At 48.8% G+C, this 23,351-nt stretch overlaps 1 protein-coding gene across 23 annotated transcripts in view; it reads right to left on the bottom strand.

Annotated features, from left to right (window-relative positions):
• The window catches only part of LARGE2 (LARGE xylosyl- and glucuronyltransferase 2), a 119,939-nt gene that overhangs the window by 90,933 nt on the left and 5,655 nt on the right, over nt 1-23,351 (bottom strand). For 18 of the 23 annotated variants that reach the window (XR_012159406.2, XR_012159407.2, XM_073348121.2 and 15 more), the window contains exon 2: nt 20,248-20,455. The exons of 2 other annotated variants lie outside the window; for them this stretch is intronic. The gene's annotated coding sequence lies outside the window, so the exon portion shown is untranslated. Of the gene's footprint in view, nt 1-106; nt 220-365; nt 512-4,996; nt 5,230-20,247; nt 20,456-23,351 lie in introns of those variants that run through there. 3 more of the 23 variants (XM_073348113.2, XM_073348116.2, XM_073348117.2) reach the window with 3 other exon arrangements.

Genomic DNA, 23,351 nt, shown 5'->3' with positions numbered 1-23,351 from the left:
GAACAAATTTCCCCTCCCCCACTCCGTCTGGAGGGGCCAGAACTGTTCCCGAGATACCGGACTCAAGGACAAAGCACCCGAGGCCACACTGCCCTGGGATCCTTACCCAAGCAGAGAGAAGCAAAACTCAGCACTCTGGCTCCCTTCCCAACCTCCTCCATCCAGCTGACCTGCTCCTGAGGAACAAAACCATGACAATCCCTGCGTTGGCTCCCAGCTGGCCACATAGGGACTGGACTCACAGCCAGACGCCTCCCTCCTCCCCTTGCTGGCTGTGGATGATTACCTGCTCTAACAAAGTTTGGCATTATGCGGAGTAAAGATCGTGACTGCTTGACTGGGAGTCACAGGCCAAGTGCTCCTACCTTAAAGGGACAAGCAGCCCCTTTACGTTCCTGAGCCAGAGAAGGCTTGTCCAAGCCCAGGGAGCTGTGTTCCACAGGCCCAAGCAGTGGATCCAGCTTCAGTTCCCTGAGTGTCCTGTCCCCAGGGCTAGAAATCCTGTGGGGAGCAGCCTGTTCAGCCCTTGTGGGGAAGAGAGCAGAGCCCTTGACAGCTCACTGCACCACCCAGACAGCTTCTCACTGCGCTGCCATGTTCCAAAGGGAGCCCCTGGCCTCGTGCACAGAGAAACTCAGGGCTGCACTGTGGGGAGAGGAGGTACGTGATGCAGAGAAATGTTCCCTGGGGACTAGAGTGAAATGAATTGCGGGAGGGGGGCATCACATTCATCACATCAACCCTCTGCAGAGGTGACCACAGCACACTTTAACCCCCAGCGTCTTCCCCCTGGTCAGTGAGCTGCATTTACCTTAGTGCCTGTGCCAGGGCAGAGGCACAGATAAACAGGCGCTCGCTAGGTCAAAATGCGACGGTGACCCACCTTACAACAGCTTTAAGCCAGGGGGAAACCAGAAGTTTGGGGAAAGCTCCACCCACTTGAGAGAGCAAAATGGGGCACCACGCTCAGTATACTGTGCAAATCACAATACATCTGGCCCATCCCTTTTTCAGTGCTTTGCTCAACAGTGGAACAGCTGACAATGGTGAGTTAAATGGTCATTGTTGGGTTTCAGAGTTAACAGCCCCTTGAGTTCACGCCTCTCAGAGCTATTGTTTCGGGCTGTCTGAAGTCTTAAGCAAATGTCATGGCATCAGTTACACTCAAGTCATGTTTTTAATGTTACCTTTGCAACTGGAAGTGCTACAGACAGTTGCTGCACGCCAGCCCTGCCCAAGCCCTCAGGGGAGTCATAGTTAGAAATAAAAGATTGGCCATGTATTGCATCAAACTACCCTGCCTCCCCAGTAGCACTGGCATCACTACAGAGGTATTACTCAAGAAGCAAATCAGTCATGAGAAACATAGGAATGAGAGAGTTAGTCAAGAGAAGAAAAAAAAAATGGAGAAAAGCCAAGAGACATCCCCACTTCAGGAGAGAGGGCTGACACATTAAAAGGAGCCAAACAATGAAAATTCAGCTGCTAGCAGGGAGACCATAAAAGAGGGAATTTCCTCCCCCCAACACACACTCCCCGCCTCCACCAGTGATCTTCTGGCAGCACATGCCCCCCTCCCCCTCCTGCCTCTGACCCATGACTGGCAGGTATTAGAAGGAGGCAGAGATTCTCATGTGACTCTCCCACCTCTCCCCCCCCTTTTAGCTCCCGACTGTTAGCTCAGCTAATCTCCAAGCCTTGCTGCCTCCAATGATGCATGCTTCATTCTTCAGACTTGTGGGACAGTTACCTACTAGATGGGGCCTCTGCTTAGGCTCAAGGGCCACAGGTCAAACGTCATGACAAACACCACAGCTACCTGTGGCTGGTTCCTCTTCTTCCCCTCATTTCCCTGCTTGATCCCTAGAGCACTGAAACATCAACGCTCATTACTCCTCCCAACATTTTCCCTACAGAACACCAGGGACCAAGTTCTCCTCTGCCTTGCACTTTGTGTGGTCATTGACACCTGTGCGATGGCTGCCTCAGATCCCAGCCTCCTCCAGCATAAAAGCTTCCAGCTCTGGACACTCCCCAGAGAGGCATGGAGCTGCTGCTGAGGATGCTCCTCTCATCCAAGAAGAGGAAAGGAGAGCAGCAAAGAGACAGTTGTTCACTCCATGAAGGAGAACAGGTTCAGCCCCCCAGTTCCTCACAGCACCAAGGGGCAGAGACCTTTTGCTTTTAGAATAGACATTTCAATTCCAGAGCAAAGATGAAATATGCAAGAAAGGCTCAGATCCCACAGGCCTGGCAAGCCCCCCCGCCATACTCCCCTCCGGGTCCTGCCCACACAAGCCCAAGCTGACCCCCCACCCCCAATTAGGGTGGCCCAACCAGACCCTCTCACAGGCCCAGCCCACTTTTCATCTCTGTCTTTGCTGGCAAATAACTGAGAACTGATCCCTGCCCTCTCTACACAACATCTGGAGACCATTCAAACAATAGCCTCCCTCCTGCCAGTCGACTAAATGGGCCTGGATTGGGAACTTCCTTCCTATTCAAAGACCCAAGCCTATTGATGTGCAGATGCTTCATGAAGTGAGCTGTAGCTCACGAAAGCTCATGCTAAAATAAATTGGTTAGTCTCTAAGGTGCCACAAGTACTCCTTTTCTTTTTGCGAATACAGACTAACACGGCTGTTACTCTGAAACCTGTCAGATGAGCCTTTAGTTCCTGTGGGGCAGGGAGCAGGGGGCTGTTTTCCTTCCTTCCACTGGACAGTGATGGGCACCCAGCGACACAGCCCAAACAATTAAACCCAACGGATAGCAGGTGATGCAGGAAAGGCCTTCAGCCTTCACACTGAGGTCGCCCATTCCTCCAGGCATTGGGGAGGCAATCACATATCCACTAGGCACAAGCACATGCAATGAGGAGCTTTCCACAGAACCACTTGGAGCACAGTGACTTGGCTGCAGCAAGTCTGCCTCAAGGGTAGCCAACATCTTGGTGGCTTCTCCAGCCAATTCCCAGCCAATGGGAGCTGCAGGAAGCAGCAGCCAGCATGTCCCTGCGGCCTGTGCTGCTTCCTGCAGCTCCCATTGGATTGCAACGGCAAACTGCAACCAGCCTGTGGACGGTCAATGTAAATACTGTCTTGCGTCCCGCCAGCGGATTACCCTGACAGGCCGTGTGCAGCCTGCAGGCTGTCCACCACTGCTCTAGGTTCTCCTCCAAGGACATCAGACTCTGCCTTGCCAACGACTGTGCAAGAAGCCCAAGGGCTGAATCTATAGGGCATATAATAGAGCAGATTGCAGATGTCCTCATGTGTAGCCCACAGAGACTAGGCTCCCCAGAGTGCCCTGCAGCCAACCACTCAGAGCAAGAGGGTGCATCGCATGCTCAGACCTGTAGTTTCTAGGAGGCTGCACCCTCAGAACACAGAGGGGGACACCAGCTGCACTGCAGATCTTTGAGGGCCTCGTCTGGCCTTATTGTGTCTTTTGCTCTCTACGTAACACAATATGAAGGAACTACTCAGGCACAATAGAGATCGAATAACCATATTCTGTGGTGTATTAACAGGAGTGTCACCATGTAACACACAGGAGGTAACTGTCCTGCTCTACTTGGTGCTGGTGAGGCCGCAGCTGGAGTGCTGTGTCCAGCTCTGGGTGCCACATTTTTCCTGTGGACAAATCAGAGGCAGCCCATTGTAGAACAACAAAAATGATGAAAAGTTTAGAAAACCTGACTATGAGGAAAGGTTAAATAAAGTGGGTATGTGGGGGAGGTGAAACTGATAGTCTTCAAATATGTTAAGAAGTGTTGCTAAGAGAGATGAAGTAAATTGTTCCTCATGTCCACTGAGGGTAGGGCAAGAAGTAACGGGCTTAATCTGCAGCAAGAGAAATTTAGCTTAGATAATTAGGGGGTAAATTTAACCATGGGATAGCTAAGGTCTGGACTAGACTTCTAAGGGAGGTTGTGGAATCCTCATCATTGGAAGTTTTTAAGAACAGGTTGGACAAACACTGGTCAGGGATAGTCTATATCTATTTGGCAGGGGGCTGGACTAGAATCACTAGATGACCTCTTGAGCTCCATTCCAGCCCTACATTCCTAGGATTCTGTGTTTACACACACACACACACACACACACATATCCAAGGATGTGAAACACAGGAGACAGTGAGGACCACTAGAGGGCTCACAAACTATTTAAAGATATACAACCTAATTCCTACATACTACAGGTCTGTGGGCTGCCCTTTGGTCACCTTTACTGTGTTCTGTTCCAATGCCATGATTTTCCCTTCCTTCTCTTTTGTCTGGCCTGGAACCAGGGGGATGCTTCACCCAAGCTCCATTGTGTTAGGCACCGGATGGCAGATCAGTGCTCACCAAGTTTAATGGTCAGTGACAGCAAGCAGGCAGATGCAGACTATGTGGCTGTGTCCTTAACAGTCTGATAAATGGGACTGTTCAAAGAAACAAATTTAGTCCCAGTTGGGATTAACAGTTTGGCAAGTGTACCAGAAAGGCACAGTGGAGACTGGTGGCAGAGGAGAAAGAGCTATGAGACACCCAGGGGATGAGGCCAAGTGGGAGGCTGGCCAGACTAAGGAGAGAAGCTTTACCTACTCCCATTCCCATTCAGTGATCTCCAGCTGGCTGTCTCCACCGTGAAGGTGAAATGGGGGGTGGGGAGGGGAGTCTGCTAGAGAGAGACCCTGGGGACAGACAGCACAGGGTCCAACCACGGAGCATGGCAAAGAAGAGTCCTGCAACTTCTCTTCCAAGTTACCCTTCTAGCCAGAAATGTTCCCAGCTCACACAGCTCCCTCCACAGGCAACCACTATCACTCCATCGCCTCCACTAATTCCCTCCCCCGACGCCATGCCATGCCCCATTCTCCATTCGCTCTCACACTCTCCCCCCCCCAACCAACCCCCATCATCACAGCACCATCGCCTCCTCCCACAGAGCCCCCCCCCACACACACACACACCCCTGCTGCAGCTCCCCACTGGCACAGATCTCCTTACCTGGCTTTCCCCTCTCGTCATCCCAGAGCGGCTCCCAGCCTAGCGTGCAGTCTGGGGCTTCCTTTCCCACTCCTCCCTTTCAGACCAGCCACTCCCCCCGGGTCCTGCAGCCCAGGCTCTCCCGCCCTTATAGGGGCGGGAAGAGAGCAAACCAAGCAAGAGATTAAGTTCACTTTCTGCTTCACGAGCCCTGCTGCGCACCCGGACTTGCCCAAAGGTAGTTCTCTGCCTTCCAAGCCCCACCCACCGCCTTGACTCAAACGTCTCCTCCCTCCCCGCAGGGGGAGCGGGCAGGGAAAAATCACCCCCCCAAACACCTGGCTGGAGCAAATGTTTGCAGAGGAGAAGGCTGGGACAGCCCCGAAGATCCAATGAGCGGGGAGCGCAGCCCACCGGGGCCGGGCCAGGTTTTCTGAGACGGCACCGCTTGCGAGGAGTCCCGCTGGCGCGCTGATCGGCGCCCGGGCCAGGCTGCACCAGGCTCCCTCGTGCTTGGAAAGGCAGCGCGGGCTAGTGGCTAGAGCAGGGGACTGGGGGCATCAGGCTGCCTAAGCTCTGTTCCCAGCTCTGTCGCTGTTACCTCCATTTCCCCTTCTGCGCTATAGGGCTCGTGTTACCCACCTCTCATGGGAAGGGGGAGGTTCATTAAATGAGCATTTACAAAGGGCTTCGAGACCCTCAGCTGGAAGGGGCACAGGGGAACCCCTGTAACGCAGCTGAGCCAGGCAGAGGAGCACCTGCAGTGCCTCAGGGGAGGGCTGAGCTCCGGTGTGGAGCATGGGGAGACAGGGAGGACGGGGGAAGAGGGTGCAGGGCAGAGTCTTCAGCTCCCGTAGAGTCTCCAGTTCTATAGTCTAAACTGAATGGGCAAAAAGCAGCAGGCCCCAAACACCCCTACGAAGGCAGAATAGCTCCCGGAGAGCCCAGGAATACAGTGGGGAAACCTGCCACACAAAACTGAATGGGGAATATGAAGTGATCAGGGTTTTCCTGGTGCAGCAGAGGAAAGAGGGGCCCAGCTGAATAGCCCAGGCTTGGAACAGAATGCTAGCTATGTGGAGGCTGCCTGTACCTGCAACTTCTCTCCCGCTCCGCCTCAAGGGTTACAGAAAGAAAGGCAGGCTTGCATCTCTCTCCAGGATGCAGGAACACTACCTGCCCCTCTCCCCACTTTGCATTTCAGAAGAGCAGTTGGGAGGATGCATAGGGTGTGGTAGGAAGGGGAGTGACAGAAAGTAAATTGCCACCCACCCCCAAAAGTAAGAGGCACTAGTAAAACCATAGCCAGCAAGCACAGACCTGCCAGCCAGAAAGATATAATCTCCAAGTGCAATGCATACCTCCTGGGCTGGGCCTCCACATGTGCACAGACACTGCCCCAGGAAAGACATTTACCTCCAGCCCAACCGGCTCTTTCTTGTCCTTATGAAATCCCCATTCAAACATGCAATTGCTCCTTAATAGCTTCTTTATGTGCAGCCCATTCCTGGGCACGAGGGAGGGGGCTAGGGCTGTCCTACCCCCACATCATAGATGAGCTGCTGCATCTTTCTGGGCTGAGAAAGGAGCAGCACTGTACCTTGCAGACACCAGCAGGGCCTCTTTCCTTGCTGCAGGTCTTCAGCGACATATGGGGGCACAGGGCACATTAGCTACTGATTAGAGCAGAGAGCCTGAAGTCTTTGCCGTATAGGTTCCTACGTTGCACTCATCACCACAGTATCTGAGCACCTTCCAGTAGTGCATTAAGTGCTATGCGGAGCATGAGCCTGTCATGTGTAGTTTGTTCTCTCATCCTATCCTTGGGGGAGATGCATCTATAATGGAGTGTTTTGTTTTGGAAGGGTTTTATTTTCTTTACTATCCCTGTTGTTCTGTATTTATGTTAGAGAAGGCAAGGTCAACAAAAGGCACCTTGAATTTGGAGCAAAAGGTGGTGAGGTTTGTGATGGTCTCTAGTTCCTGTGGGAGTTCATTCCAGTCTCAAACTGGTCTCCAGCTGAGCATTACCCTCACCATAAAGAGGAGTCAGACTATCTCGGCTCCCCCCCACCTTTGAGAAGGAAGTGTTATCTAGAGGTTAAAACATGGACAAGTGAGTTGGCTGTCTGGGCTTTTAGCCCTCTCCCTGGAATAGTGGTCGGAATAGTGGTCAGAATAGGGCTCTGAGATTCAGGACTCCTGGCTCTGCCACTGGCCCACTTTGGGTCCCAGGGTGAGCTACTTCACCTCTGGATACCAGTTTACTCACACACAACTGCCTATAATAGCCAGGGGGGTTGTGAAGTTTCCATATTTAATATGTGTGAGGGTCTTTGAGATCTTCCCATGGAAAGAGACACCACAGAAGGTCCCCCGCTCACACCCGCTCCTTTCAATTGAGAGAGAGCACAACTCCCACCCCACCTCCCAGCACCTCTGCACCAGTTGGTGAAGCTAGGATGCCTATATGAGAGACCTCTGCCTTGACCGAGCAGCTTGTATGGGCTGACTAGGGCAGCTCAGCCCAGAAGCCCCTATTGGCTACCTATATTGGAACCTCCCCATCTCATTGGCTGGGGGGCCAGAGGGCCTAGTTACTCCCTAGCATTAGCTATGGCAGTATCCATCCCATACCAGCAAAGCTCCTGCCTTCAGCCTCCAGAGCTTAGGTAGCAGGTGCAAAACCAGGACAGCAAGCCTTGAGTCATCACGGGTCAGTCTGCATGTGAGAAGCTCACTGCCCAGCAGAAAAGAAGGACAACAGGGATTGCAAGCAGGGGAAAAGGACAGCAGGGATTGCAAGCAGAGCAAGAGTCCAGCTGAAAAACTGGGATGGGGCAAAGTTACCCTCCCTCCTTCACTACACTCATTCAGCCTCATGAGTCCTGGCTTCCAGCTGAGTGAACATGGCTTCTTCCAGAGTTCAGTAGAGTGCTCCAAGCACTAGTCTGGGTAGGCAAGTTCTGCCATTAGGTCAGACAGAAGACTCTGTCCCTTCCCCGACCCATCCACACACAGTCCACTTGGCCTCTGTAGAATACTGAACTCCTGCCCTTAGTGAGCAAGGGACCCAACTCCACTCCCAGGCCTGTAAGGGCCTTTCTTTTGACTCAGTCCTATAACAAAAGAACCAGAGCTCCCCTGCTGCTGGCATTAACCAGCTGGAAGAAACTGCTCTAGGGCAGATGGAATTTACAGCTGTGTGATGGAAGATTGCCTGGGGCATAATCAGAGCTGGGGCATTTTATGACATTTGTAGCTCTGCAGCTGAGATAACGATCAGGGAGATCACAGCTCCAGCTGCAGGTGTGTGAACTGGACAGGAAGCAATTGCCAGGGCCTCACAGGAGCAGCAGCAGTGAATGAACAGCAGGAGTAGGAAAGGATTCTGGGAAAGGTGAGAAATAGGTATTGCCCACTGCTGGAGCCAGTCTGGCTGACCCTGAAATAAAAATGCCTATGTCTCTGCCTGCACGCACCTGGTACACTCAGGCCTCCACATGCAGGCTCCCACAGGGGCCTTTGCGCACATGAAGGTACATGCATGAGGACACATGTGCCACAGATGGGTTCATGCATGCTGGTATCTACACACACCAATTGCTGTATTCTTCTGGCTGTCTTTATGCTTCCCTCACCATTTTAGCAGGGCTCCCTCCCCCCTTCCCTCTCCAGCCAAATGCTCCTCGCTGGCTCCCTTGCTCTGTGCAGACACATGCTGCCAGTGGTAAGATGAGAGGTTTCCCACTAATGCCTTTCTCCGCCACCCATCTCTATTAGAAGGGTGCAGAGCAATGAGTGCTGCTTAGAGCAAGGTGGTGTTCTGGCTTTCCCAGAGCACAGAACTCTGCTCACCACAGGAGCCATCTATATTACTCTTCTGCAGCTCCCAGCCCAGCAATCTCCTCATTCTTTGGTTAACAACTGATTCATTCCTGCTGCTTTCTTTAAAGTCACCCCCTGCCTGCTTGAACAGTTCTAGTACTGGCTGCTCCCAGGAAGAGCCTTTTCCCTTCCCCTAGCCTAAGGGCTTACCTTTGCATGAGCAGCTCAGCCCATGCAGGGCCATTACAATAGGACCCATTCAGGGCCCCAGCCTGGCTGCCCTTTTCCTATTCAGACTATTGTCAGGTGAACAATTAGTTTATGGAATGTGGGTGGAGGGAATTTCTTCCTTGATTTGTGCCATTTCCCCCCCAAAGGTGCATGCCAGGGTGTTGTACAAGAGCACAGCAAGAGGACTATATTTGGTCTCAATAAGAATCTCATACACAAAGTGGCAGCACCATACTAGGATTTGAGGTCACTTCCTTATAACAAATCTATCCAAAAACGATTAAAGAAGCCGTTCAGTTAGTAACAAGACCATCCTAGCTCCTAGGTTCAATGTTTTTCCCCAGCAGCTCTCCTGAGGCTACTGCTAATCCCTTACCTCCCATCATAACACACAGCTAGACACTACACAGGAGGGGTATGTGTCAGAACTTCCTCAACATGTCTGCAACTGCAGGTGGTAACAGCAGCCATTAAGGGAACCAGCAAAGGAGATTCAGGGCTTGAGACATCTCCTCCTCTAACCATTACAACATAAAAAAAGGGGGGGGGGGAAGCATCTTGCTCATTTTCTACTATTAGAAATGTTAAATCTGTTCTTCCCTGTCAGTGGCAGACTGTCAGGAGGTGGGGCTGTCTTAGACTCTTCATAGCGTTAGCCATCTCCCATTCATTGAAAGCAGTAGGGTGGCAGGATGTGTGTAACATTTTAGAGAAAGTGAATCTCTCTCCGTTGTTGGAATTAGGTGTGTGTTATCAATAGGTTTGGACAGCAATGGTGTGTTACCTATGTATGCAACACATGCACTAGATGCCACAGAATTCATTAAAAAACCCATGGCCCAACTGGCATCCCACAGGTCAGATCCAGTCATTGGGTGATTCCATCCAGCCCCCCCACACACATTGTAGAACAAAATTGCATCCTCTGCATAGTGTGACCTCACACACATTGTACGTATGAGGTCCTGCTGCATGGAGGATGCCCTTTTGTGGAATGTCACTAAAATGGTTGTGCCACTTAAGGCATCCAAGTGTAGAACTGAATTATCCATGACAGAACAGACTGAATGGTGTGATGTCTTCGTCAGGATGGAAAGTTTAGTGCAAAACTTGTTTGCTAAAAATTGTTGCGTGCCTTATTAAAAATGTCCCAGCCTGCCACGGTTTGACAGCCACACAAAAATCTTTTCCCTGGGAGGTGTCCAGCATTTACTGCCTTGCCTCATGGGATATCACACTAGTTTTGGAGAGTGGAAGGCCTAAATTGCTAAGGCAAGAACCCCATGCAGGGGGAAGTGGAGGGAGGGAGAAGGTCTGCAATTTTTTCAATTCCTCCCTGGCTTCTTTCTCCATCAAAATTTTAAATAAATTGTTAAAAGGCCCCATTAGTTTTTTCCCTTTTACAGGTTACCTTTAAATCTCATCACACCACCACAGTGACAGAGGTAACATAGGGATCATTTCACACACTGCTGAAATGCAAACACCTCTGGGAGAGAGTAGGACAGCAGCTGAAAACTACACAGCAGTTCAGAGGAGCAAAGGAAGTGAGGAAGAACAAAAGTGAAACTGCAGAAGGAATTTACAGAGGGAGAATGGAATTCAGCCAGGAAAGCAGAATTAACACCCCTACGCTCAGGATTACTGTCCCCTGGTTTTATGACAAGTGGGACCTTTACCAGGTGGTAGGATCTTGCTTCAGCATCTCATCAGAAAGATAGCAACCTCTGGCAGAATAGCCAATGTATTCCAGTCATAGAACAGTGCTCCAGAATATGAGTCTTCATTAAAAAAAATAGTCTGATCTCTCTGGCTGCAAAGAAACCCCTGAAAAGTTTAATGTAATGTAACTGATGCAGTGATGTTTTCCTGAACCTGCAGACAGCCTGCATCACATTTTTCTTAGTCATGCCCATGTGTCAAACCCCTCTCCAGCCAGTTGGCTCATTATTACACACAGTTCTAAGGCTCCAGCACCTAAGTACATATTCCATAAATTAATAGAAAATAACACATCCTCTATTCTCAGACAGAATTATAGTGCTCAGATAAGGAAGAGGGACAGATTTCCCCACACACTCATGTTGTATAGCAGCTTGCTTCATAAGTCTATGGAGTACAGATATTAGAATCTAGTCATCAGCAATGCTGAGAGATTTTCCCTCTAAATGTCAGTGTCACAGCTATGCCATGTCTGAGTTAATGCTTTCCCTCTTTTCTCTGACAGGACACACTGAACAGCCCTACCTCTACCTGCAGTCCAGCAAGAGAGGGGAAAAGGAAGAGTCCCCTGGCTGATGGAACACACACCCCATCCACATCTGCCTCACCTATGGAGAAACTAGGAGTATTCACCCAATTTCACCTTCAGACAGACTGGTTTGTGGGGATACATTGGCAGCAAGAAACGATGTGCTGGGCTGAACTCAAGTGCAACAACCTGGACAGCAGGAACATAAAATCAGCTTCCTCCCATGCCACAGAAGAAGCCAGCAGCACAAAGACATGCATCAGACACGGGCTGACACCAGCCCCTCCTGTCAGAGCAGTCCAGTAACAGCAGCAGCAGCTGCTCCTTGGCTGGTCTCCAGGCACCTTGTGGCAGTTTCATACACACAGTTCAGCAGGGATCCTTTCTGGCGTGGTAAATGATACACCTGGGATAATTTAGTCTGGTAACAAGCCATATCTGAGCAGACCTTGAAAGAGCCTGTGTGTCACACTTGTCAGAGCCCAAGGCCAGGTCTACACGAGAGACTTTTGCTAGTATAGCAATGTCAGTTAGGGGTGTGATTTTTTGGTGACATTTCTGCAGCAAAAGCCCTAGTGTGCCACAGTTATACCAGCAAAAAAGGGCTTTTAGAGGTGTAGGTTTTTCGCTTGCTGGACCAGTGTACCAGCAAAAGCACTTTTTGGTGGTATAAGCTGCATGAACACTTTTGCCAGTATAGCTCCACCAGCAGTCCCTCCTAGTATAGACCTGGCCTACATGAGATCTCCAAACACCAGCACCAACATCCAGCTCCTCCATGGGCTTAAGCAAGAAAGTGTTGAGCCCTCTCCCTCCCTGCTGTCTGGAGCTCAGAAAGCAGCATTGCTCCCCACCTGCCTTGGGCAACTGACTAATAGTAAACAGCCACTTTGCAGAGCAGGAGAAGGACTGCACAACACAGGTATCATCCTTCACCAAGGCACTGCTAGAGAAGGCACTCCAGCAATGAGGGACACAACAACAGCACCAGGCTGGAGAAGGGAGAACCAATTCGATGCAAGGGCAAGGTACCTATCTTCTGGAGCCACCAGGACACCTGGTGTTGGGATGCTGCCAAATTGGTGCGGCCATACTGAATGAATGGTGTGAGCATAACTTGAAATGACAAACGTGGCTGATTGGCTGTAGAGGATCCTGGGAGCAGGTTCCCTTTAAGCAGAAGCAAATTTGATAAAGAACTGGCAAAGTCTGCATGTATGATCGATATTGAACCTATTGGTATGCAAATATGGGCCCACGCAAAAGTAAATATCACATGTATAAAGTTCCAGCCCGGAGCACAGGTCGACCTGGTTATAGTGACCTTACAGCAGGACCGTCACGCAGAGAGATAGAGCGAATGATTGCTGAGTGAATAAATGTGGGGTGATCTTCGTTCAGTACCACCCTCCCAGCCCGTTGTAAAATACTAATCAGGTAAAAATTAGTAACGACACGCCCACTGGGCATGCTTTTAAGACATGTGACTCCTTTGAGGAAAAAGTATAAGAATCAAGCAAAGTAAATTACTGTGGTTGGGACTCCTTAATTAAGGATTGAAGAAACAACACTGCTAGACAGAGTAGCCAAAACTCAGCTCCGCGGGCTCAAGTAGGACTATGAACCAGAGAGGTCTCAAGGCAATCAAGGGAAGCCAAGACAGACCAGAGGGCTGAGAAAAACAGACCAGGAAGAAAGAAGCCATCTATAAAATTGGTAACCACCTTCTCTGTTTGGCAAGCAGGAACTGTGTGAGGCTTGTACAGGGCCTGTTTGTGTATATTTGTGAAAGAGACACTCGTTAGGAGGAATGCATAGCTCTTAATGTCTAACGTAGGAATGATGTGCTTAATTAACCCTTTACCACTTGTGTAATTCCTTCTCAATAAACAGCTGTGTATGGAAGATAATTACTGTGGACCTTTTCCACTGGTATGACAGTAATCTGCACCACTGGGAGCCAGTAAACATCCATTTCGGGGTAGTAGCACCCCCTGTTGTCAACGTTTGGTAGCAGAGGATGGTTTACTGTTGTGTTTAAGTGAAAAGGTCTTTAAAATGAATCAAACTGTGTATGATCTGGTTGCCAGTTAAGAGCTTGGTATCTTGAATCATTGGTGTTAACCGACTAATTTGAATATTGTTCTGAATCAGTTCTGACATTAATTACAGCTCGGGGGCCAGATTTGGTTACAGTATGAAGAGAGGGAAATATACTGGTGAGGGGGTTTGTATTGGTCGTTCCTGGAGTCGATGTTTTGCAAACGCAGACAGGGAAGGGTCATCATACCGGGGGAGAAGGGGGATGCCCTGAAGCCCCTGGGTATGGTTGAGAGGTGCTTACTGAGACAGGCATGTGAAGATCTTGGCTCTGATCCATGGTTGCCTAACACTGTTCCTGTCCCAGACAAGGAAGGGTGTTTGGATGAAATGCTGTTAAAGTATCAGACATGTGGCACTCCTACTCCTAAAAGGGAACAAATGACAATGTTTGGACAGCATTTGGAGAAATGCTGATGTTTGGATTATGTATCAGGCTGTGAATAAGTTTGCAGAGGAACATGAGATTTGAAAACAGGAGAAGGAAAGTTTGCAACAGGAGCTGAAGAAGCTGAGATTACAAAAAGAGGGGATGAAAAGAGATTTGCAAAACACAAAATGTACCTAATGTCCAGCAGATGGTTGCTTTAACTCAAACTTGTCAGGAATTGGAATGTGATATGGATGCACAAATGCAGGAAAAACAGAAATATAAATTGGAGGCAAAACGATATAAAGGAGCTGTGTCAGTTTTAACTGAACAAGCTACAAAGCCACCTGGAAAAGAGAATAATAAGAAATACACTGAAGTGACTAATAAACTGGAGTCTGCTTTGGTGGCTAGGAAAACTATTTGTAGCATGGCTTTCCATCATAATCCCTCAAATGATGAGGCTTGGGAAAATGTTGTGAAGGAGTGGCAGAGGGCAAAAGCACAAGACAAGGAGGAGGAATCTGTAAAGCCAAGTGTCATTCCACCTCCATATGAATGTGTGAAAGAGGAAAAGAATGGCAAAAGGGTGTGTGTGTCATTACGGTCTGGCAAAAAGCGTGGGAGTGAAGCAGCAAGTCAGCCTATATACCATAACATTGATATACCCGTAAGGTGTCCACAAGAGATTAAAAACAGAGATATAGAGCTAAATACAAAACTGATGGTACAATGGTGAAGGATCAAGAAGGGAGCTTGGTGTTCAAATTCCTGGATGAAGAGGATGAGCCTGTTGAATCAGAAGACGAAGCGGAAAGTCAGCCAGGATTGGTGGTTCAAATACCTAAATCCCCAGGCTATGTATTGGAAGAGACAACTCGCCCATTAACTGACAGTGAAAAGTAGGCATTAGCTAAGCAACTAGGTCCCTTGACTCAAAAAACGTGTCTGACTTGTTTAATGGGATACACTGTTAGAAAACTCTTGGATTTAGGAGACCTAAAGGGAGCTGGTAATAACTTGTGGTGGCCCTCGGAAGGGGAAAGGCCCTATGGAAGAGTCATTAGGTAATGTTACAAATTTCCCAGCCTATCACCTGTTCCCAGAAGTCCAACATCTTCCCTCCTATTCATTACAGTGAGAAGCAGGTTACAAATATACCTGAGAGATCCCAAAGGATCTCACAGCTCTTCACACAACTCTATTGAAATGTAGCTATTTCTGGAGCAGAAGAACACAGGTGGACAACATCTGGCACCACATTGTGGGCCAGAAGGGAGTTTGGCCAAGGACACTGGGGCAAACAAATCCAACTCTTACAGAAATGCCCTGGGATGTTTCATGCTTCTGCACAGTTCACGGGGTCTCTGCTTTCAAGGCCCCATCTGAACACCACACATACAGCAAAGCACGTGAAGCCAAGTTAGCTACAGTGACAAGGATACAAGACTGATCTGAACCATCTGAGATGTGAACTGCTGCTTCCAGCCCATCCAAGACTTTGAAAGCCTACGCTGAAGCCAGGAATCCATCCCATTCAGTGGATTACAACTCTTGCAAGCAGGCAACGATGGGTACCTCTGATCCAGGCCTGCATCTGCTGCATCCAGACCTGCTCAACTGTAAGGCGTGAAAGTTTATAAACTGTCACAATCTCAAACAACAAACGTTGACAAGGAAAGGTGCAAAAGTGAGACAAAGACTGAATTAGTCCAAACAAAAGGGCCTATTGATATAACTCAAGGACTGTGTTAAGATCATGCTTCGTAAACCAAAAAAAAAAGTGTGGAACCATAAACCAGTGCACCAAAAATCAGTGTGTTGAATACTAGGCCTAACTGGTGAGCAAAATAATGAGGGGATGGGCTAGTTGGTCCATCACATCCCTTCTGGAGTCCTCGAAGAAAGAAACTTTGGGGAGAAAAATTGGCTACTGGAACAAGCTTCACCATCATGGCTGCCGCTGCCATCCTCACTGTCTCTTGGGACCCTGGGCCTTTGTCATCCTAATCCTGAGGGACATCCTGACCAGGCAGAGCCAAAAAGGGAGCCAAACGGCATTAGGGTTGCCAACCCTCCAGGAATTAAAGATTATGTCATGTGATGAAAGATCCGACAACATTTCCACCTCCACCAGTTCTGGCTGAATCCCAACCCCCACATGGGATGTGAGACGTCTCCCCATACCACCTCCCTCTGTGTCCTTTTCCTTCCCTATCTTACTTCTTCTCTTTCCTATCTCTCCACTTCTCTCTAGTGAGAGTGTAGCCTAGCCAGCCAAGACTGCATATTTTGCAACACTGCTGTAGGCCTGTGATCTGAAAGAGGCAGCTAAAAGCAATGCCCTGCAGCATCTGGGCCCTGAACAGAACTACACCAGGTTTAGGGATACAGTGCCACAAGCAAGAGAACCCCACTGCTTAGCCTGGGTTAGCCCTAAAGGACATGAAGCTTCTGTAATAAGCAACTTTCTTTATTACTTTTTAAAATTTAAGATAATAACTCATTTGTGTATATGTTTCCCTGCTTGAACTTTGTAAAAAATCTCTTGTTTCTTTTTCCTACTTAACAAATATTTATATAGTTTATTATAGGCTTGGCTACAAACATAGTCTTTGGTATGAAATCTAAGTGCAATTGACCTGGGTAAGTGATTGGTCCTTTGTGAGTAACTTGAATATTGGTGTGATTCTTGGTGTAAGGGCCCATCTGTCACGAGGATATGTTCACTTGGATGGCAAGATAGAGTACCCAAGGGGACTGTCTGACTCCACGTTCAGGCTGTTCTAGTGCCTAAGGAGTTTACACTTGATAATTGGTAGGTGAAATCTAAGTATAAAAGTCACAACCAATTTGAGTTGTGATTCTTAACAGTCTGCCCTGAGTTGGTACTCATGCTCTTAAGTCACTGCAGGCAGCATTACAGCTAGGGCAAAGAATTATTCCATCAGTTTAGTGCTGTCTACACCAAGGATTAGATCAGTTTAACTACGTTGCTTAGGAGTGTAGATTTTTCACACTTTTGAGACGCTGCTATGCTGATGTAACTTTGGAGTACAGACCAGTGCATAGTGAAACACAGGCCCTGCCTTGGAGAGTTTACCATCTAAATAGACAAGACAGCTGAAGGGTGGGAAGAGAGGCACAGAAGGGTGGTGACTTGCCCAACGTCATCCAGCAGGTTGGTGGCAGAGCTAGGAACAGAACCCCAGGTCTCCAGTCTCCCAGGCCAGTGTTCTGCTGACTAGACCCCTATCTGAAAGCCTGCCATGCAGTTGGAACCGAACGGCATCATGGGGAATTCAAGCTCATGCTCAGGAGATTCTGGCTTTCAACTTGGTTGATAGATTAATTCCTTTGCCCCACTAGCTTTTGCTATGATAACTCTTTGAAGGGCAATTTCAGGAGGAGGAAGAACCATGTCTCCCCTTCTTACTACACATAAGCCCTTGCTGCCCAAAGGAGACAGCACAGACTGGTAACACCAGGGCTGGCTCAAGCCCCCCACTCTGCACTGTATCTGTCTGGCAGGGGCACCAGGGAGAGAAGATATCTGCCTTCCCCTTCTTACTACTGACATTTGTGAGGAGAAGGGATTTTATTTTCCATATGAAACCCAAGGTTTGGGTAGCTTGAATTTACTGCTAGCCTGGGGAGAGCACCACTGAGCCAGACACCTCTCCCCCTGCAGCTTACACCTGCCTCCAATCTAACCACGGTGCCCAGAGCTGGTAAGTAGTGTAAAAAGAGTGCAGTATCTGATGCTGGAACACAAGATAGTCTGCACACTCTGGGACATGCACTGCACTGGAATACCAGGGGATGGGGTCTCTGCAAGAGACATAAATAACACGGGGGGAGATGAGCATTATATGAAGGTCATCAACAAACTGCAAGCGTGTGATGGACTCACTGGCGATGACAGGAGCTTTCTAGCTCAAGCACTTTGCAACCCAACTGAACTGCATGGCTAATTTATACCTGTGCTGAGCCCACCAGCCCAGCAATTACCCTGTAAAATACAGAAGGGGAAACATGTGCTTGCTTTGACTGAACATTATTTATTTGACTTGAAAGGCATAAACTTTCACTACAGTCACTTTAACACAAAGGTTTTGCTGGTCAATAACCCTGCAGTGGAACTTGACCTGTCTGGGCTGCAGCAACAGAGGCATTACATCGTGGAGCAGGGCAAGGACAGTCCCTCTGTATAATGCACCTGAAAATAGCAAAATCTGTCTGGGTTCTTCTATACCAAGAGGATCATCAGTGTGGAGTAGTCACAGAAAACTAACTTGCCCTGCAAGCCCACCCAGGGAATTAAAAGAACAAACTCCCCCCACCTGCGTGGCTTATCTAGATCAGCCCTCTGGACAGTGTGTATGTTGGAAGTGGGGGTGGGAACTGGGAGTTCCCTCTCCCACTGACTCTGTGCACAGGGAATGGACAGAGATGTGGGGAAATAAGTGAAGCTTTGGAGTTTGGCTAAGTGACCTCTCTGAGGAGAGGGACATGGTAAGAGAATGCAAATACCTGAAGGGCATGAATGATTACCAAGCAAGGAGAGGAATTAGTAACACCAAATCCACACACTTCATAGCCAAACATTTTACAGAGTTCTTTAATGAAAGCCCCGAGAGCGCTGATTATTTGGGGGTTACAATCGGGGAGAATGAGAAAGAAGGGGATGAAAGGAAAATATAGGCTGAGCCCCAGGAAAAAGCTTCCTAGAGACTGACAATTAGGAATGGACAGATGAGGACGCATTTCACACTGTAGTGGCTGCATCACTATGCTGGGGCTTCATGTTTTTTAATTTCTCCTGGCAGATTAATACTGAGGCTGTGAGCAGAGGGCAGAAGAGATCAAGAGACAAGGTGGGGGAAGGAAGTTTGAAGGGCTTGAGGAGAATGCCAGGGGTGGGATTAACATCAACCAGAAAAGTGCTGAGACCAGCAAGTCTCCCTTCACACTGAAGTCTCCTGCCTCACAGGAAAGTCTGACCTTGACTATCAGCTGCCAAACTATCGATGCTGCTTCCCCAAAACCAGGTTAGCCTCCTCCTCACAGACCTGGCTGCACAAAAGGCCCTTGTTCAGAGTCCTTATCTGGCTCAGGATGGGGAGGAGCCGGAAAGTCCTGCTGCTTAATGTCCTGTACAGATGCCAGGAGCCGTCAGAGCTCTGTATTGGGTTCATTAGGGGCTGGCTGGCTGGCAGGAGCAGCACTTTGCTAGTGCAGGTAATGAGGGAAACATCTCAGCACAGGGCACGTTAAAAATAAAGCAGTAAAAATAACAGCCCACTTATATGTGAGATTCATTTGGGTCCCCACGCCACAGAGTCCCTGCTGGGGGAGAAGGAGCCTCCTCCCACTGGTGTGGGTATTTTAGTAGGCAATGCTGCAGCCTGGCCATTTAGACGAGAACTGTCTGGGTTATGAGGTCAGTAGTGGAGGGAATAGCCTTGGCGGCAGCACACAACCAGTGCAGGCAGCAGTTCCATAGGGACATGACCAAGGGAGCAGGTGAACCATGAAGTCAGCTAGCAGCAGAGCTAGGGACAGAATGCAGAAGCCCTGACTCAGGCTAGTGGCAGGGGGAAGGCACGGCCTTCTGAAGTGAAGTGTACTGGCTTTAGCTTTGCCCCATGAGAGCTGGAAGGGGTGGGCGCAGGGGGCAGCCTGTCACTCATTTCCCTCACTCCTATTCTTAGGCCCTTTCTTCTCCCATTTCCTTTGTTTCAATCTTCAATGAACAGGAAGAAAAGGGAAGGAGCCTTGACAAATCCGATCAAGGTTTAGACAAGCCAGGCCATGCACTAATGAGGGGCGGGGGAGGCAGCAGAGGAGAATGACAGCCCCCAAAAATGCTTGGTGCACAGAGGGAGAGGGATTCATGCCAAACAGGGCAAAGAGCCACAAGGAGCAGGTCCCCAGTCTGCTAAAATAAATTGCTGAGGGGTCCCTTCTGGTCCTCCACCCTAAAATGGACTTTTCCCTTCCAATCCTTTAATTCTCAAGTGAAGTAGCCCAGGACTCTGCCACTGTATCCAACTGAATTTGAAATTTAGAGATCAAAGGTTCTCTGGAAACAAGAGGATTTGAGGAGGGGAATCTCCAAATGTGCATTAAAGGGACATCTCTTTGTAACAGACACAAAGAGAAGATCCTTTGCTCACCAGGGTTTAGGTGGACAAAAAAGGACAAATGTTCTTCCTCCTTCTGTTACAAGGCAGGTGCTGTGGGAGGCTAACAGGAATCTCAGGGGCTGTCCTGTGGACTTAGCACACCCCCTAACCAGGGATGAGGAGTGGTGCCTGGCAATAAGTGACTGAGTAGAATGCGCCATTGAACAGAGAGGGAGCCAGCAATCCCAACATCCTTCCCCATCTTACCTTCTACCCTAACCTCACTGGTCTGTGCAAGAAGAGACTGGGATAGCAGGAGACTGAGTATCTTTAACTTCTCTACAAGAGGAGCAAGAAAACCAACCTTTGGAAGATGCTGAGGTGACAGGGCTATCAGGGACACTGGGAGCAGCTGGCTCCTGTACTGGAGATCTGGTGGTAACACATTGGTTGAGGAGAAACTTCCCCAGTTACAGGTTCATGGCTTCTGTGGGCAGAGAGCAGGGGTAGCACCAGTATCACAGAGACTTCTGGTTCCAGCTAAGTTTGGGGTCGTCCCAGCTCACCATCACCTGGAAACCCAAAAGACAAAAACTGCTAAATTATCAGGTTACAAAACAAAAGGAGACTGGGAGAGAGATCAGGGCTAGGCCCCAGGAACAGCCCCAGAGGTGCAGCGGGTGAGGTAGAAACTTCGCAGTGTGAAGCCATCCTGCAGAAGGAGTCTAGGGACACATGCATAAAGGACCCTGCACCTTCACCAGCTCAGTCCCCTATGAGTCCCAGCAAGGGGACAATCTCACTTGAGCAGACTCTCCAAATCTAGGCATTAGGCCACTATAGTAAATAGGCTCAGAGCTGCAACTCAGAGTTGCCCACACCCCCGAGCTCCAAGTACTGCATCTGGATGAAGGTTTATCCCTTCAGGATCCTTGTATCTCTGGTCAAATCTGTCTTAACCAAACTCTCAATTGACCAGCAACATTTGGTCTCCCAATACTGCTGGTCTAAAGGTTGAGGCTGTAATGAAGCAGCATGGTCCAGTGGAGAGAGCACTGGGGAGGAACCAGGACTCCTGGGTTCTGTTTCTTACTCTGCCACTGACTCTATGTGGCCTTGAGAGAATCCCTTCCCCTATCAGTGCATCAGTTTCCCCATCTGTAACATGGGGATAAGGAAACTTCTTCCACCCCAGTGAAGTGCTTTGATCTCTATACAGTAAATGCTAAGTGTACTATGTCAAACTGGACCAGAAACTTTGGGGACCAGAGTGTGATTAAGACAGTTGTTGCCTGTTGTGAGTTCTCCCTAGTGCAGGACTCCCTGGCTTTTCCCTTCATACAGCATATGTATAAGAAATGGACAGAAACGGCACTGAACAACATTTAACCATTTTTCTGCCTGGTGAGCATCCCAAATGAGCAACCTGAGCCCCAGTGACACAGATGAGAAAGTCAGGAGTATCTATACAGGGACATTCCAATATTAAGCAGCAGTAGGGCAGGAAGTACATGGAGGAAGGAATCGTAACATTCTTGGGATTAAGCAGACACTTGTTCCTTAAAAGGTCTTTTCCATCCAGTTTAGGTGACACCCACATCCCCCAGGCTGAGATCTGTTTCAGCAGTACCTCCCCATCCCTGAGGCTCCTAGGTCACACAGATTCACTTGCTTAGTCCCAGAGATACTAGAGGAGAGAGTGAGCTGCCATGTGCAAACACTGCAGTTACACAGCAGTATGAATGGATGGACAGTATGGCATGAAGGATGGCACATCTCCTTTCTCCAAGCCACAGTCAGACTGCTGCCTAGCCTCTTGACTGGAGACAGATGCAGGGCTCTGACCTCCAACTGTATTCTATGGTTCCCAAGATTCGACATCCCCTTTCAGGCTCCTTTAGCCTCTGACTTCTCACACTAGAGTCACACAAAATGCATTCATACTGGGCCCCAAAATAGGAGAAAATATTTTCTATTGTATTTCCCTTCTCTTGTGTATTTCACGTGAGCACCTCATGGCAACACTTTGCAAAATTTATTCCTCATATACCACTATGAGATAGCAAAGTATCATCTCCATTTCACAGACAGGGAAATGGAGGCACAGCCTGGCGAAGTAATTTGCCCACAGCCACACAAGAAATTTGAAGCCCAGCCTTAAAGAGAATCCTAGGGTTCTGATTCCAAGTCACCTCCTGCCACCCCTGTTCCAACGGCTAGACACCATTCCCTCCTTCTAGAAGAACAGGAGCTACGGAATAGCAGAGAGCGCTGCAGAGCATGACTGAGATGCTTTGGCAGGGCTGTGTGGGGAAGTTTTCACAGTCCCAGTAGGCCTGGAACCAGCCAGTTGGCTATTTCCCTGACCAGGAGAGGCCCAGGATTCTCTGGCAGGTGCAGTAGAGAAGAGACACAATACTTTTATATTTTTCTTATCACTGAGACTTTGGACCCCACTGATGTCAGAAGCTCAGGCAGTGAGCCACGGAGGACACTGCCTTCAATCTCCAACCCAATTCTTCATCTTCAAAGGAGACTTCAGGGTGAACGAACAATTAATTAATAAAGTTGTGGTGCAATTGTCACAACCCTGCTGTGAGGATTCCTGCTGGCAGAGCTGCAACAGTGAAGCCAGGAGGAGAGAAGATGTTCCCTTAGTTGAAATTTTTCCTACCCTAGCAGGAGAAGCACCTCCCACAAAGTTGAAGGGGAGTATAGGAAGGGAAGGTCTCCATGCCAGCAGAGTTGATCCTGAGTTAATGAAATTGGAAGCCTTGTCCGACTAATTTTTCTGCCCTTCAGGAGATGCAAGGATTGACCACCTTCCCTGAGCAAACTCTAGGCTCATTACAGAGACCTACACAGAAAAAGCATCCCTTTTGTACCCTTTGGGGGCTCTTTACCAAGTACAGAATTTATGTAAATATGTAACCTGTCCAGGTTACATATTTTTATATCATAAATTCAGGTCTCATCTTCCCTACTTCTCCTAAAAGACTATGACCAACTGGAGAACTAACAGTATCATGCAAAAGAAACCAGACAAAGGAACCAGGCTGTGGAATTTTTAAAGATTGTTTTGGGCATGTTTTTATCAACCCAAACAGTTGGAAAAGAAAGCTTTCACTAGAGAAGAGTCAAACACCTCCCTCCATCCTTTTCAGTCGAGAGCTGGAAAAAGCTCCTATTTCACCTCACTCAGCCCCTCACGGAGATTTCCAGTAAAGAAAGTGAAGACCACACTTGACGTTGTTATTGTTTCTAAGAGAAAGCGCAAATAGTTTTTTGGAGGAAATGGCGAGGAGGCTCTCAGGTCCCCTTCATCCACCATAAACTAACAAAGGCACAAACCTAGTTTCTCACTAGCAGATTTTGGAGGTCCCCTTTAACCAAACAAACCAAGCCTTAAATAGCCCTACCATGTGCCCAAGCCCCAAGATGGCTCCCTTCCATTAAACTCCATCTCCT

This window comes from Lepidochelys kempii, chromosome 6 (assembly GCF_965140285.1).
Source record: "Lepidochelys kempii isolate rLepKem1 chromosome 6, rLepKem1.hap1, whole genome shotgun sequence".
NCBI classification, from domain to species: domain Eukaryota; kingdom Metazoa; phylum Chordata; order Testudines; family Cheloniidae; genus Lepidochelys; species Lepidochelys kempii.
Note: the sequence above shows the minus strand (reverse complement) of the source record. Positions and strands in the feature narration are given on the sequence as shown.